Source organism: Equus przewalskii, chromosome 1 (genome assembly GCF_037783145.1).
Source record: "Equus przewalskii isolate Varuska chromosome 1, EquPr2, whole genome shotgun sequence".
Lineage (NCBI taxonomy): Eukaryota > Metazoa > Chordata > Mammalia > Perissodactyla > Equidae > Equus > Equus przewalskii.
Window position 1 is genome coordinate 152,030,162 of NC_091831.1, and position 12,766 is coordinate 152,042,927.

The following is a 12,766-nucleotide window of genomic DNA, read 5'->3' on the forward strand; positions in this document are numbered from 1 at the left end:
GAGAACAGCAGGTGCTAAAGTAAAATTTACACTGATCTGGTCATCAATGCCTAAATGACAATTCCTTGGGGTTCATGTTTTCTTCCTCTCTTGGGTCAACTTGAAACCAAGACACTCTATTTCAATTTTTTTATGGTGTAAAGCTATCCGGAAATGAATATCCTGGGACCCTTTTTAAGCCAATAGCCAACAGAGCAGCAAATCTGTTCAAAGACACATTTCCTATGAGATGTACACTTAGCATGAAATACCCTGAGAAGGACCATGAAAATCAGTGTAACTTTTGAGAGGAAATGACCTGCTAACATTTTTGTATATCAGGTATTAAAAAGAGAAAAACTTTATTTTCTGCAATAAAAGCTATAAAACAAGTCACAAGAAAACATTTCCATTTATTTTAATACACAAATACAAACCCAAACGGCATGGCGTATTTGAGCAGGAGCAAAGTTAAACTTTTTTGACAAAATAAAAACACTGCTGTATCCGGAGAAGACCCAAAGCTTGGTGATGAGGTCTTTTTAAATCATTGTACCTTTAGGTTTGCACCTCCAGAAATGCTGAGAAGTTGGCTCTATTCAATTATTCCATGTGCAACTACTATGTCTAGAATGCCAGGAGGAAACCAATCATGTACGAATCCTGCTCTCAGGAGACTTACATACTAGTAGTTAAGTAGAGGCAAAAATAACTAGGAGGTAATTAAGTTCTACAAGAAAATATCTGGGGTGGAGGATTGGAATATGTACCAGGCAATGATTTCTTTCAGTTGGGTAGATTCCAGGCAATATGATGAATGAAGTGAAATTTGAGCTACACTTTGAATACTAAGTAGCCTTTAAACGAACAAATGGAACGGGAGTCAACTCCCAGGCTGAGGGAACAAGCATGGTCTATTGGTCTGTTTCTCTCCTGCTCACCATCCTAAGCCCAGTACTTGGCTCATAGTAGGTGTCTAATAAATATTTACAGATTTATTGACTGACTGAATAAAGTAAATTGTTTACTTAGCAAGAGCATAAAGAAACGGGAAAGGAGATGAAGAACATAAGATGGGAAATAGAGGCCTCCCATGATATCCCAACATTGATATTTGGATTTTATTCTCCAGGCAATAGAGAGTCATTAAAGATTTTTATTTTTATTTTATTTTATTTTATTTTTTTAAAGATTGGCACCTGAGCTAACAACTGTTTCCAGTCTTCTTTTTTTTCCCCTGCTTTTTTCTCCCCAAATTCCCCAAGTACATAATTGTATAGTTTTTTAGTTGCGGGTCCTTCTAGCTGTGGATGTGGGACACCACCTCAACATGGCCTATTGAGCGGTGCCATGTCCGTGCCCAGGATGCGAACCCTGGGCCTCCAAAGCAGAGTGCATGAACTTAACCACTCGGCCACAGGGCCGGCCCCCAAGATTTTTATTTTTTAATTACATTATTTAAGCAAGAGGAGATGAGCAACTGTGGCTTTAAAACTGTCTGCTTTATATGGTGGGAGTGCGTGTGTAGATAAAGAGGAAAAATTGACAGGAAGGGAAAAAAGATTCCTCCCTGATGGATAAACTAAAAAATAATCATACAAAGGATCAGGTCCAATCCATCACTTTCTGTAGAAGAGGGAGTCTTGGGCAGCAGCTTTTAAATATTCCTCTTCCACAGGCAAGCATTTTCCTATTACAGAGCCTGATCTGGTGTAATGTCTTTGAACATTCACGGAATAGACTTCCTGCTATAGTCTATACCATTATTAATTTGTGTTTATATGTCTGGGTCTGCCTGGTAGACTACACATTTCTTGAGGTCAGGGAATACATCTTACTCGACTCGGTATCTTGTGTGTCTTTACATGCTGATGTTCAAAGTCTGTGGAACAACTAAATTAATAATAGATTTCCCGTATTCCAATTTTCTGATGCCTTGTGTACCTACAAACAGAAAGATGATAAGTTAGCTAAAGAATTAGTCACATCACCAAGAAAAGAAGTCAGTTCTCCGTGTTGATCTCAGTGAACTTTGTTGATTACATCTTCCCATGACCAGTAATTCCATTCTCCCCTTGCTGACAAAATCAGGTTTCTGAGCTTGTACAAGTCAGAGGCCCAGACCCTGGAATATAGCAATTTTGCAAGGTAAATGCCATCTCATGTGAGACAGAGTAGGCCTTCTCCAATGACATCCTAACCTCATCACACCTGACCTTCCAAGGGGTTCACATTGGAGATATTGATTATTTTTCAACATTAAAAGAGAACAGAATAATAAACAAAGGCACTTGAGTTCCAGAAGGAACAGCTTAGGCTAAATGGAAAGAAGAACTTTCCAACCATTGCCATTCACTTTTACTGTATTCTGAGTTTCACTTTTTGAGATGTTAAGAAATTATGTTTTGGCCTATAAGGATTTGAATTACTTAAATGAACAGAGGGAGGCATGGTCCATTCTTGCTCTTTGATTCCATAACATAATAATTTTTCCCACCCAATCTGCTTCTTTTACTTTACTAAAGAATGAAGGAAAGCTTTACAAATGCATTAATGGCAAAACAGATGACAACTTCAGTATAGGCCCCATTAGCCATGTCAGTACAAGCTCAGATACTGAGAAAAGAGAGCATTTTATTAAATATCACCCGAAGACAGCAGAATAGAAAACAGCAGAAAAGAAAAATGGTTGCTGAAAAATTTAGTGCTGAGGAACACACACTATATTTTTCACCAGTTGCCATATTTACTGAAAAATCAATGGCAGATCTCCCATCGTGTGACTGTGATGTGACAAACTCATATTATAGGTTAACACCCTATTACACCAGTTCATTTGTGTAAAACTTTCTGCTGGATTGGCAAATATTAGTAGCATTGCCAGATAGGAAACAAAAGCTGGAGTCTTACAAAGATAAGAAGGATGGGGCATCTCTGAAAATGGAGATCTGTAGTTATTGGCTTCATTTTGTTTTAATATTACACTTAAAAAAAGATTTAAGATTATTTAACTAAATACAGGCAATCCAACAAGACAGAATCAACATTTAAAATAGATGAAGGAATGGAGTAAGGGACAAGAATATTAGAAAAACTGTAGGAAGTTGGAATTGAGAGTTGTGTATGCGTCAAACATTGGGAATTTTTTATTCTTGAGTGAATTGGGCCATGGATGTGACTCTGAAGTTTTGAGCAGCCAACTTAAAGGAGGCTCGATTAGCTTTATTCAGTGTTTAATGAGATAAAAACAAACCAGGTCATTGCTCATGAATATTCTAATTTTTTTCCCATTCTGTACTCAGAGATAAATTTCTCTTGTGGATTAGCAGAGAGAGCACTGCAACGTGGGAGACGATATTCTTACAGTACTTTCACAATGAGCTTACTTATAATTTTCTAGTAGATAGCCTGATAGAATTACACCCCAAAGCCACAAAGTAATAAATCTTTGGGTAACTAATAGAATGTGCTTGAGGGGTGATACTTCCTGCTGGAATGGCATAATGACAGAAAAATTTTAAAATATACTAAGGACTGGGTGGGCTCTGCATCATCTTGAGGTTATTTCCTCTCCCTCTCCTTCTTGCTCTCTCTCTCTCTTTTTTTTTTTGCTGAGGAAGATTGGCCCGGAGCTAACATTTGTTGCCAATCTTCCTCTTTTTACTTGAGGAAGATTGTCCTTGATCTAACATCTATGTCCTTTATTTTATGCATATGGGACACTGGCACAGTATGGCTTGATGAGGAGTGTGTAGGTCCACGCCCAGGATTTGAACCTATGAACCCCCGGCCAGTGAGGCAGAGCACGTGAACTTAACCACTATGCCACTGGGCCAGCCCCTCTATCTTTCTCATTTTTCTTTTTTTCTTTTTCATTTGAGATTTTCAATACCTGGTCTAGGTAACTGATTAGCTTGGCTGAGCCATATGCTTCAACTGTTAGTCCTGCTGGGAGCAGAATTAACATACTTTTATGAAAATTGAGGAGCAACAAGAACATGTAACTGAAAGCGCTGTGCCTCCCCACAGAGGTGACCCCAGGATGTGCCAACATTTTTCTCAATAAACACAGTCCCTTTAAAGATAGGAAGAAACATCTTGGCCATGATGTTCAGAGGGAACCAAACTAATTTGGCAGCATCATGTCAGGGAGTAAATAAAAGCTGATTATGTTCTCATAAATTTTTCTGTTTGAATTGACAAAGACAAATCAAATAGAAATAACTTCAATCTCTGAAATTTGAGTCTGAAAATTGAGAGTATGAGATTAGCTATAAGACATAGGATTTTAGAAATTAAGAACCATGGAGATGAAAAGATTATGGGAAGAAAAGGTATTCAAGCCCCATCGCCATCTGCTTGCTCTTCCTTTGTGTACCCAAAACACCCACCTCGAATCCTCAGATTTGTCTGTCTTGTCATACCCACCACTGAACTGGAGCCCCATGATGGAATGATTCCTCTTGATTTGTCTTTATAGGAATTAGTATTCATTTTGCTTGTCTATTACGGTAGGCAAGTCAATGTTGGTTCAATGAATTAACATTGGTATTTTTTAGCCCCATTTACAAAGGTAAAAAGTCACTTTGCTAGTTTAGGAATAACCAAAAGTTTTATTCATAAATTGGTTAACTAATGAAATATTATATTTACATTATAGATTTGAGATCTGGGTTGAGGAAAGAAGAAAAATTGGGGGAATATTTGACTTGAGTAAAAGAACTGAGAAGTTCACAGAAAATAAACTGTAACAATACACTTTATTTTTACTCATCGCTTTTCGTATATTTGAAACAGAACAAAAGAAAATAACAACTAAAATCTCTTAGTCACACTCTTTTACAATATTGGTTTAATATATGCCATCTAGCATTGAATTCTTGTCCAGTGAAGGCAAGAACTTTGAATTCTTATGCTGGTCCAGGGTTGTCAGGGCTGATGGGGTTTCCAGGCTGAGAAAGGAAGGCTGCGCGAGAGGATGGTGTGTTAGGCTCCATAGGTGACGTCTGGGTCTGGGGCAGAGCTTCGCTGGGAATTAGGCGCGTTTGCCCTGATTCTCAGCCGGTAAATGGGTATCCTCCCGACAGTTTCAAAGTGGTTCTGGCAGCGTTTAACTTCTCTCCCTGCGGGGGGCTAATCTCATAAAGATTTCAGCCACACAAGCAACAGTGTCTGGGGTGTAATGATTGCTTTGAAGTTTGTTTGCTCGCCAGTGCATTTAAAGCGTTTAAATGTTCCAGGAATAGGATTAGATGCCCCAGTGAATTCATTTCATTTACCCCCAGCAGTGGTTTCCCGATGCTAGGAGAGGTTTACATGGTGTCAATTTAGAGGCACGCTGCTTTTGAAGATTTCCCCCTTCGCCCTCTCCATTTTCTACCGCTCTCAAGGTCTTGCCTAGGAAAGTATTAGAGGCCAGGGCTCAACAGAAAGGGGCATTCTTGCTATGCCTTTAGGGCATACTAAAGATAATTTTCTGAATCATCGGCTCAAGTGTTGTTAGCTCAGTGTGGAGAAAAGAAAATGAGAGCGAAATTAAGGCTACTTTAAACTTGTGCGAAGATTAAACATGAATGTTGAACTGCTACACAGTCGCAACCTCTGGACCAGTCATGCCTTTTAGAAGAGGAGAATTTTGAACCCGGATTGGTGTACCAGCTATGCAGCCGGTTCCTTTCAGATCGAGCCTTTTGAGGCTTAACCCTTAGGAGCCGCAGTGATAACCCAAACAATGTATTTGAAAGTAAATAGTTGACCTGTAGTAAGCCCTCAATGCCTAGCAGTTCTTTTGTACGGAATCATGGCACACTGATTTACTATACGAGAAAATAGATTTTACCTCTCTATGTGTATGGAAGAAAAAAGTTCTCCTGAGCTGCTGTGTCCTCTGAAAATGATCTCTGAACCAGCAAGTACTAATGTGGAGGATGTTTAATATTCTGCATGTGGAAAATTTCCATGAACGTGAACAAAATCCTCATGGCGTAAGACTATGTTATTATTTTTCAACACCCACACTCTCCTGGGTAGCTCAAATGATACATTTTAGCTAAACTAAAATTTTGATATCACGAAAATTCTTGGGATATTAAACCAGTGCTTGCCAGATAGATTTCACTGTATTTCCACTCTCCTTAGAGGACCGATGTATTTCTTAGACATTTTGTTTTTCTCTTAAAAACAAATTAGGAGTAATATATGCTCATTTTAGAAAACTTGGAAAAAATAGGAAGTTATAAAGAAAAAAATTACAGATAAATTTGCACAATGTTGATATAACCACTATTAAAATATTGAAATATTTCCTTTTCTTTTTTTCTATGTATATTTTCCCACAATTATGATCATGCTATAAATAAATGCTTTCTTCAGTAAGTTGTATCATGAACGTTTTTTATGTGATTAAAATTGTTCTTTAATGTAATTTTAATGTCTAGAGGATATTTCATTAAATGAATATACCATAGTTTATTTCAGTATTTCCTTTTTTTGTTGTTAGATATTTAGAATTTTCCCAACCTCTTGATATATAATTTTTATATCGTTAGAAATAGTTCTAATTATTTTATTAGGGTAAATTTCTATAACTTGAATTACTGGGCCAAAAGTCCTAAACATTTTAAGGATTCTAATATAGATTGTCAAATTGTATTTTTGCCATGCTTTATAAAGTTATGGGAGGTTTAATGTATTAGCCTTTAGAATATTTTTTTCACGTTCTTTGCTCATACCCTAGTCATTGTCCTATTTTTCTTTGAAGATGTTTGTGTTATTCTTAGTGATTTTCTTTTGATGAGGAAGATTTGTCCTGAGCTAACATCCATTGCCAATCCTCCCCCTTTTCTTTTGCTTGAGGAAGATTAGCCCTGAGCTAACATCTGTGTCTATCTTCCTCTACTTTGTATGTGGGATGCCTCCACAGCATGGCTGATGAGTGGAGTGTGTCTGCAGCTGGATCCAAACCTGTGAACCCCAGTTGCTGAAGCAGAGCACCCGGAACTTTAACCACTCAGCCACAAGTCTGGCCCCCTTAGTGATTTTTTTTAAAGCCCATCATATTGAGGATATTACCTTTCTCTGTATTTGTTACAAATATCTTCCACCAGGCTGAGAATTATTAATTTTTGCATCTCCTATCACATTCTTATCTTGCTGCTATAGCCTCTGAATAAACTTGTTAAATGACCCATTTTAGAATGATTATAGATGATTAAAATAAAAACCATTTTATTCTTATAAATAATGAGTGATTGCTTCAGTATTATGGGGAACCAATGGCAAAATTGCTAAAGGAGTGATAAAACATTTTCTAAGGGAACCAGATACATTTCCACTAATTTAGTCTTCACTGGATCATCATGTTTCTTCCATTTTCTCCACACCCCCCTCACCTTCCGTTACCACCTTTTCTCTGTTTTTCCCTGAAGGAGAAAATTTTTCCTTCTTTAAAGTAGAGTGAGCAATCAATTGATCTTCTCTTCCACCTGTCTGGTTAGCTTACCTAGGGACCTGCGCCAGATCTCCTAGAGTGTGGTTTGCTTACCACACACAAAAGCCTCTGTGTGCAGAAAATGCTAACATCGCTCTGCTTGATCCTATTTTAAGGGACTCGCAACATCGCATACTTAGGTCTATGATGCATAATCAGCGAAGCAATGTGGCTTGATGCTCCTTATTCTGATCATGCTTTTGTTTAGTTATCCAACAGTGAATTGGCATAATCTCTCAGTGCAGTTATTTTACAGTTATTATATGCTTAAGGAATATTCTAGAAACTGACTAGTTTTTAATTTTTTTCTTGATGACGCAGGAGGAGTAGGTGGGACCTGCGTTTGGCCATGAGGTAAGAGTTTCTCTCACCTCATAGTCAACACCAGTTTGTGATCAAGATAGGTTTTATCCTCACTTGAAAACTGGACTTGGTGTTTTGCTAGACATTTATGAAGAATTAATAATAGACAGCCTACAAGATGTGCCTAGATAGCAGACTATTCGAAATATTTGTTGCCTCTCCTATGGTTATTAATTTTAAATGCTTTTGAGAAATGATGATAATATGTTCATTTACACAACTACAGAAGTACTTTATGTTTTAGGGTAAAAAGGCTTGTTCCGTGACGTGACCTGTGGGAGAGATTATGGAGGTTTTCAACTGTACATGCCGAAGGAGCAAACACCGCTTAAGCTAGGCTGTGCTTCCTAAACAAGTATTTAATCTCCTCATTAAAGATATATGAAACTAAAAATCAATGAGCTCCGGTGGTTAGAGCTTTTTAGTGGAACTAATGGGTACACCTTGTCTAACATTAGAAACTTCACTTGTGGTTTACAGCTGTACACAAGGAAAAAACATGAGTCTAGAAATCAGGTCTCTAGCTAGAGTAATAATTGGGCTGTGAGTTCTGGATAAGCAGGCCTCATAAATATATAACGTATGGAATAATGTATTGCCAATTCACATTCTCTCACATTAGATAGGTGCAGTGAACTCTTACTATAAAGCTCAAGATTAAAGTCGGCAAAATTCTGCTTGGATACATGCCCTATTGAGTCCCATTAGAAAGACTCTTAACTGTGTAAATTTAAACCTCTGACATGCTGACATCATGAACTATTTAAACTGAAAAATATTCCACAAGAGTTGTTTGGAGATTTAAGAAACAGATTTCATTTCACCAGGCTGGAAACACACCTAAGATACTGATGTATTTCAGGTAAATGATATCCTGGCAATTTGGACAAACACCCAGAACCTGAAATGAATCTCATACAAATCATTTCATCAATAGAATTACAGTATCTCTAAGAAAATCTTAGGGCATTTATTACCTCTTCATTTTGCTGCTGGATTTCAAAGTTTTGTTTTTTGTCTACACATGTTCTAAACAATGCAAGAAAAATTGATGAGCACATAAGGTAGATCATATGCTCCAGGAGGCCACAAACCATGTTTGTCTTTTTCAAAACCTCAAGTGAGATTCATTGCATAGTAGGCACTCACATTTTAGTTGAATCAGTGAATCAAGCATAATGAAGGTGATATGTGAGGCACGGCTAGATTGTGAACTAATGTAGCACTCCACTTTGGGTCATGAGGAATCAGCAAGATACTGTTGCACGTAGTCCCATCTTTGAGTCATTGATGATCTTTCTTTCCTTCATTAATTTTTGTGTAGATACATCTCTAGACACTTCATTCATGCTTTTGTAGCTCTCACTGAGTAAGGAATGAAGCAGCCAAATGCAAAACTCTATTAAAGTTGCAATCTGACCAACGAAACTCGCTTCTAATTCTAAGTATACAGCCAAGTAGCCAATAAGAATGATAGAAGAAAAGTCTCAGGGGAAATAGGGAAGAGTATTCCACATAGCATTTTACTTCAGAAGATGTCCCTGTTCTCTGAACACTAGTGAAACTTCTATCACTACAAGTGCAGAAAACATTAACAGAAGTTTTTCACAGGGCATTTTTAAGTACAAAAGAAAGAATTGAAGCTTTAGCAGTTGTAACTCCGCGCAGGATATAGACGCACGTAACATAGAATCAGGAAAAAACAATAGATTCCACCCAATCACAGGACAGACACATGGTCCTCGGCCACACCAGTGAAGGCTCACACCAAAACCCCGTGCAAAGTTCCTTCAAATGCTCCACTGTAGTTACCCATCCCTACTTATCTCCACAATCGGTTCTTGTTTTTTGTGCTTCAGGTAAATATTTAGTAATCTGTATATAATTGATTCTATAGTGTAGGTTCAGTCTTTTTAAACAAATCCTCTTGTTATTTTTACAAAATCCCAACTTTAAAGAACCCCTTTGGCCAGGAGGACTGAACTGGGAAAGCCAAATGGTAGCTTCGTCATTATCCTGCTTTCCTAATGGGGCAATACAGGTGAACACTCCCTTACAAGCCACTCATGAGGAGCTCACATAAAACCATGTGTACTTATAAAACACCATTCAGAATGATTAATTATAGGAAAACTCTGCTGGCGATAACCAACTACTGTCTGAGCTCAGCCTTCTGGAGTCTTCAAAAAGTCCCCGGAAGTGGCCAACAGATCATCGGGTGATTTTTCAATTTCAGTGGGCAAAATTATACTTACCTAGTTGAAAAGAGTCATAATTAGTTGTTGACTCAGCATGAGAGGACTTTTGTGTGTCAAAATAAGGAGCAAGGAAACATAGCTGAGGTCGGGCTCACTAGAAATACCCAGGGATTGAGAAGGAGCTCTACTTGATGAGGAACAGCAACTGACCAAACATTTGTAACTGAGATGCCAGGGTCCTCCTGCATTACTTTCATCTTGTGGAGCCGAAGGAGAGCAGGAAGCAGAATCTTCTTGTCAAGAGCTTGGCATCCCTACTGAAAAAAATACCCTATCTTCTCCCAATCTTAATGAATTCTGTCTGCAAGATAACCTTTAGAAAAAAAATGAAACTTGCTTTTTTGGCTCCTAGATTAGTGCTGGTATTTTTAAAAATGAGTTTTTTATGTGATTTTATGCTGGTATGTTTAAATCATTATGCTTACTAATGATGACTGTTCTTGTTTTACGTATTGTAACCTATTCGACTCTATGAATTTTATTTTGATAATTCCCCCTAAGGCAATTCAAAGCCCAATATATAAACCAAATACATAAAGTAAATATTATTGTTGTGAGAGCTTGCTTTTTAGTACCCAAAGAAGACACCGTTGAGCATGGTAAATGATAGCCATCTGGAGTGGGAAAACAATTGCTTATAGTTTTTAAGAGATGAGTCATGGAAAGAAGTAGGAATAGACACTGCTTACCTTGAGTTATTGAAAGCGGGGGGAAAAAGTAGCTTTTAAAGTTACTCAGTCTTTAAACAGTGAGTTTATTGTTAAAATGCGTACTGTTGTCTCCTCCTTTCTAGTTCCACTTCAAGAGGGCTCCTTGCTGTTCCCTGAGCCTTTGCATCCACCACATTCTCCACACTGTCTGCAGTTAGGTCTCGATTCACATGTCGCCTTTCCCGATGACCCTAAAACGGCAAGAATCCTTCCTACTTCGTGTGCCTTCACCAAGCTTCCTGCTCTATTTCTCCACATAGCACTTACCTGTCAAATATCTCTATATAAATAAAATATATGTATTTATATATAATTTATAAATAATATATATATTTCTGTAGTGTATGTCATCTCTCACCATAATAAATTGTATGAAAAAAAGGACTTTAATTTCTTTCCTGTTATCTTTTTGGTGTATAAAACTTTGCCTGGTGCAGAGCAGGTGCTCAAAACATTTTGTTAAATGAATGAAATTATGAACAGATGTCAATGAAGGTTCTTAAATAAAATATTATTGTGTAGAAAATAAATGTACACTTTATAATGCCTTCACAATAAGGAAAGCCCCTGTTTACTCATATGTTTTACTGAAGGATTAACACTCAACCTTCAACAATAAAAATTCATGTTGTACAAAATAAGGTGTGTGTGCTAACAATAACTTGGAGTTTTTTTGCATTAGTAAAAATTAGGCATTTTTTTCTGAAAAAGAGAAGGCATCACAACATTATTGTTATTAGTTATTAGAAGATAAATGTTATTAGAAGATAAATACAGAGTGGAAATGTCTGAGACTTGAATACTGTTAAACAGCGATGTGCTCCTTTGTCAGAATGTAATTATTAATTTATTTTTTATAAGGGACGTATCTATGTAATAGGAATTTTAGAAAATACTGGAAACACTAAGAAGAAAATGTAAATCGCATTTTATTTCATCATCAGAGGTAACTGATGTTAATTTGATATATACCTAATATGTGTTTTAGATGAGAATTACAAAGCATTGGTATTACAGTTTACGAGTTTTATGAAACCTGGTATTGTTCTATTTAATAATATATCTAAATATCTTCTCATGTTATTAAATGTTACCCTACATGACATTTTAATAGCTTAATAGTATTTTACTTTATGGATGAAAACTATTAATTTAGTGAGTCCCGTATTGTTGGACATTTACATTATTTATGATTTTTCACTGTTACAAACAATATTTCAAAGAGCATCCATATAGTAAAGCTTTATACCTACCCATGGTTATCTCCTTAGAATGAATTTCTGTAAGTGGAAACTTTAGGTCACAGAAAGTATGCACTTTTCACTCACTTTATATTTACCTCCAAATTATTCTCCAGAAAGAGTATGGCAAATTTTTCTTCCTACATCAGTGTACAGAGTATAAGTAAATTAATTTTATATAATGAGGAGGAAATGTTATTTTGACAGCTAAGTTCAAAGTTTATTTTAAAATAAAAGCTTTTGTTTGGAAAATCACTTTAATATATGCTTATGGTAGAAGGTAAGCTTCCCGAGGGCTTACAAGTCAATAGCTGCTTTGTCTGGGGCAAGGGGAGAAAAAAGGCTTTTTTCATACTGAGTTGGGTAAGATGGTGAGAGTTCTGGACCATTGGAAGGGCCAGTAAAACCCCATGGAAGTCAGGAGTTTCAATGGTATGTGAATATCATTCTTCAGAAAACAAACAAACAAAAATACTACTGTAAAGTTGTTTGCGTTGTTGTTACAAGTTATGTAAAGTTAACTCATGAGAAGCTTGTGTGAATGGAGTTTTTAGTAGAAGTTGAAGGGAGGTTGATTATTATCTTGGGGTCACTGTGGGGTAGCATTTGAGTTGATAAACAGGGAGCTAGGAACCCAGGAAAAGAAGGGATGATGAAAGTCAAGTCCTCAAGAATGTGCCGAAATCTTGGTGAGAAGCTTGTATTTCCTAGTTCATTGGGACAGTG

General features: G+C 36.9%; 1 long non-coding RNA gene across 1 annotated transcript in view; it reads left to right on the forward strand.

Annotated features, from left to right (window-relative positions):
* The window catches only part of LOC139084184 (uncharacterized), a 175,106-nt gene extending 163,986 nt beyond the window's left edge, over positions 1-11,120 (forward strand). Inside the window, exon 4 of the long non-coding RNA XR_011541565.1 lies at positions 10,883-11,120. This is a non-coding gene — a long non-coding RNA (uncharacterized lncRNA). The remainder of the gene's footprint in view (positions 1-10,882) is intronic.
* Positions 11,121-12,766: the final 1,646 nt, after the last annotated feature.